This window comes from Salvelinus sp. IW2-2015, linkage group LG23 (genome assembly GCF_002910315.2).
Source record: "Salvelinus sp. IW2-2015 linkage group LG23, ASM291031v2, whole genome shotgun sequence".
Classification (NCBI taxonomy): domain Eukaryota; kingdom Metazoa; phylum Chordata; class Actinopteri; order Salmoniformes; family Salmonidae; genus Salvelinus; species Salvelinus sp. IW2-2015.
The window spans coordinates 46,976,041-46,980,736 of record NC_036863.1 but is presented as its reverse complement, the minus strand read 5'-3'; the positions used below and the strand labels follow the sequence as shown (position 1 = coordinate 46,980,736).

Sequence of the window (4,696 nt, the reverse complement as noted above, 5' to 3'; positions counted from 1 at the left end):
GCTAACTAGCTAGCCATTTCACATCCGTTACATATATAATATATTGCTATTGCTATTGCAAATAGAAGTACTTTGTTCAACAACTGACATTTTCAGATATTATTTTGACAAACACACTTTAACACACTTTGGTGCTTACAATTCATTCTCTATTGTCATAGACTTGATGGGCACTGTCATCTGTGATCTTTGTAATATGACTTTCTATAAGCACGTACTGATGTCACTTAATATTTGTTTCTTAAAGTCTACAAACGCTCTACATTTATTCACTCTGTGATAGGGTTGGATACTTACTATATGCTCCTTTTATTATTCTCCTGTAAATGGTTCAGTGCCTATAATTTAGGTTGTGTGTAGAATGGGATATAAAGTAAATTACCTCTACTAGATTATAGTGATAAGAAAATCAGCATACAGTTTTGGCCTGTGTATTCATTTGCCTATCAGAATTACATAAAAAAGAGAATACTTCAAAATGATAAGATCCTGCCATGGAAAAGACAATTGTGTGGACATAAAGTGGAAAGGAGGGGAAATAACTCACATAATTTATATTTTCAATGATAAATGGTTAGCTGTTATGTGACAATTAGGTCAAACACTCTATTTCATTTTTTGGTGTAGATGGCCAAGGAATTTGCACAGAACTTCCCCAACATTCCCTTCCAAATTGATATAGAACCTTCACAAAAACACATGGAGCAACTGCGAAAATAAATGGCTGAGGATATACTAAAAATGTCTGGTATGTAATGACATTTAATTCAAAGTAAATGTAAATTCTTTATTTTTATGTAGTTGTGTGGGACAGCCATATGTTCAGTTCATGCCTATGATTTCAGAGTTCAACAAAGCCAACAACTGCTTCATGTGTGCCACTGATAAAGAACCTGGATGTGGCCCAAAGACTGACTGGGTTAGTAACTTTATTTAACATGTTTATAATCTTTTGACAACAGTGACGGCATGAAAGACAATTTATGATATAACACAATGGATGGCTAATTCGTCATACTGCATTGATATTTGATTGTATTTATAACGTGTTACGCTTTGTTATGTTTTAGATTGAATGTTTTGCATGCACACGGTGGTTCCATGTGCTGTGCCTAGGAATGAAAACAAAAGAGTTCAGAGTGAAGAACACAAATTGGAAGTGCTGTCTTTGTTGTTAAAAATGTATGCTATACCCCATCCACACTGAAGAGGCTCTGAAATGTTCATCAACCAGGGATAAAGAGAAAGTTAACACTGTGAAATGTTTTGTACTTATTTGAAGTAAAGTATCTGTTGACATGTTGGAAAAGATTAAAGGTCTACAATTTCTGTTTAATTTGACAATATTCAATTTTTATTCATTGATTTTCTGGCCACCATTACTGTGGTTACATGTTCAGTATATGTATTGACCAGCAAACTCACTGCAGCCTACCTTACTGGCTCACTCTCCATCCCTGCTATGGACAATTAATAACATGACTCTCATACTTTGCCCTTTTCCTTTATGGTTGATATTAACGATGAAAGGAGATACTATCTGTCTCTCTCCTATTGTGTACCGCTATTAGAATACTGTGGCAAAATAAAAAACAGGCAAAATAAGTACTTAGAACTACCAATTATTTTAGATAAATATTAAAGAAAAGGGTAAACACAACACTGGACTGAACCCCCTAATTGTCAAACTACTATTAATGTACAACAATATAGAAAATACAGAACTAGAGGTAATGCAATATGGGTGTATATCCACTGCACGCTTCTTAGGTGTGTAATTGACATGACCAAGGAGCTATTGAAATTTAAAACTATGAAAAATGTACGTTACACTGCGTGATTTTACAGTACACAAACAAGAGTGTGCAATATATAAGGCTAGTCCGTGGACAGTCTGAAGTTTGTAGGTCACATGACCAAGGAGCTATTTAAGTTTTAAATTCTGAAAAATGTATGTAAAATCAAGTGAGATGAAAATGGATAAACTAAAGGGTGTGCAATATATAAGAGTAGTCAGTTTACATTCTGCACCTTGTTTGAAGTCATTAGGTCACATGACCAAGGAGCTATGGAAATTTGAAAGCTTGAAAATGTCATGTAAAATCATGTGTGACNATGACCAAGGAGCTATGGAAATTTGAAAGCTTGAAAATGTCATGTAAAATCATGTGTGACATGAAAATGGACAAATGGTGTGCAATGTGTAGGCCTACTGAGTGGACATTCTGAACCTTGTTTGAAGTCACTAGGTCACATGACCAAGGAGCTATTGAAAGACTACATTTGGAAAAATTCATATAAAACCATGTGAGATGAAAATTGACAAACTAAAGGGTGTGCAACTTAGAAGGGTAGTCAGTGGACATACTGAATCGTGTTTGAAGTCATTAGGTCACATGACCAAGGAGTTATTGAAATTCTAAATTCTGAAAAATTCATTTTAAACCATGTGAGATAAAAATTTACAAACCAAAGGGTGTGCAATGTGTAGGCCCACTTAGTGGACATTCTGAACCTTGTTTGAAGTCAGTAGGTCACATGACCAAGGAGCTATTGAAATTTGAATGTAAAAAAAGTTTGTACTTTTTTTACGCTCCCTAACTAATTCAACTTGGAATACAAAATGCTGCTCATATTTCCACATGTTTATTAGCTTTGGAAAGCGAATTAATGTCCAAATCATGAAAATAAGACCTGTGCAATGTGGTGCGCAATTTTTACAACATCATGACACTTATTTGGAGTCTGTGGCTCAAGTGGTTTGAAAGCTATTGAGGTTTGAAAGCGCGAATATCCGTTGAATCTCCAACTTGAAACTGTCTTTACCTCTGTGTTTTTAAAAAATTCTTATGGATTTTGACTGATGTATTTTATAAATTTGGCGCATTACATGTTATTTTTAAAGTCTTGGACATTTCATAAGCGTGAAGCCGAAAGAGAAGAGAAAGTTGCCAAGTTTGTTTTTAACCTTATGATAGAGGTAAGCGCAGAACGTTGTTTGAGAATGGGTTATATATTTGCCTACTGGTAAGAATAGGAGACTTAGTTGTGCTTGCTGGTCTATATCGGGCTGTAAGGGATTCAGGTCTGAATAGTTGAATCGGAAACGTTTTGTGATAATTTGTGATTACTGTTGCTGGGGTTTATTGTTTAGGTAACACCAGGGAATTTGAGCAGGAAGTTAATGTATTCTAACATTATAATCTGTTTCCATTACGTGGAACAATGTCCGGTCATTAAAGTGGATTGCAGTTTGAGTTTATTTTTATTTTTACAGGGACAGTGCACATTAATCACAGATGTGTGTGTTTGTTGGCAGGGTATTCCAGACATGGGAAGCCCTCACAGAGAAAGCAGATTGACTAAAGGTGCTTTTCCTTAAGGGAACTATACAGTCACCTCTCATGGCAGACCTTGTGGATCTGCTGCCATAGGTTTGGGTTTTCTGTTTAACAAAAGTACTGAGTGGAGGGGGAGCCAGGCCATTTAGGATCTTGAATACAAGACATGCGTCAGTGATGATGGCTATTGGGCTTCCTATCAAGCACTTTGAGAGCCTATTTGCAGACAGACTGAATGGGTTTTAATGTTGTACAGCAAGCTTGGGCCCAACTAGTCAAGCTTGGGCCCAACTAGTCAAGTATCATAGATTTTAAGTACAGTTTTGCTTCGTCTGTAGTCTAACAATTTCAAATGTATTGGAAATTAGCTAGGTTGAATTTGGTTATTTGAGTTACCTTTTTCATTTGCTTTTAAAAGAGAGGTTGGAATCAAGTATGATGCCATGGTACTTAATCAAGTATGATGTCTGGAGCTTTTCCCCTGACACATAGACATCTGGCTCAGTGGCATCAGTTGTTCTCTTTGTGAGGAACATGCAGATAGTTTTTTTTACATTGAGATGCGAACATGAGTGCCTGAGCCCCTTTGTCACCTGGACCATTACAGTAGTGAGTTCTTCTGTAGCTTGTAGTTTGCTCTTTGCGTGCACATATATCACTGTATCATCTGCATACATTTGAACTTCAGACCCAGTACAGACAGAAGGCAGATCATTAATGTACAGGCTGAACAGTAGCTAAGAGTGGGCAACAGTTAGTGTTGACTATTACGCTGATGAGACAGCACCAAGGTTCTAGATTTGTTAAACAACAGGTTTATATTTTTACTAAATTAATGCAACAGGTTGACATGTTTAGATTACTGGAAAYGGGTTACGGGTTTGTTTAGATGTGTTTTTAGTAGGATTCTTCTTTCCGGGACTGATGGAAGTCCCCTACAGTATGTATGTTAAGGGAGACATAGGAGAACACGTCACAAACAACTTTTTACTAACTGCCTGGGATCAAATATCACTGACTCCTTACGCTGAGAAATTGACTACATTTGCGACAGGAAAAAGTATTACATTTAGAGGGGTTACAGGAACTATCTAAGGCGAAACAGCTATCACATATCTGTTGGACATTGGTCCAGTAACGATGCCAGGATAATTTTATATGGTTATGGAACAAAGAGATCAGTCATATAATATAATATGGGTGTGAATTGTTAGACTCGGTGGCGAGATACATGTTGCTGTGTCTAAGGGTAGCACATGCTAAATTAAGCGCATATAAACATTGAGGTAGATTAAAACAAATGATTAATGATTTGAGGGAGTACAGTGGACTTATCATGATTATCAGGTTTTGTT

At 36.4% G+C, this 4,696-nt stretch overlaps 1 long non-coding RNA gene across 1 annotated transcript; it reads left to right on the top strand.

Annotated features, from left to right (window-relative positions):
* The first annotated feature begins 627 nt into the window (after nt 1-627).
* On the top strand, nt 628-1,321 carry LOC139022928 (uncharacterized). The gene is made up of 3 exons (XR_011474000.1): nt 628-748; nt 846-919; nt 1,071-1,321. It is a non-coding gene; the product is annotated as an uncharacterized lncRNA (long non-coding RNA).
* Nucleotides 1,322-4,696: the final 3,375 nt, after the last annotated feature.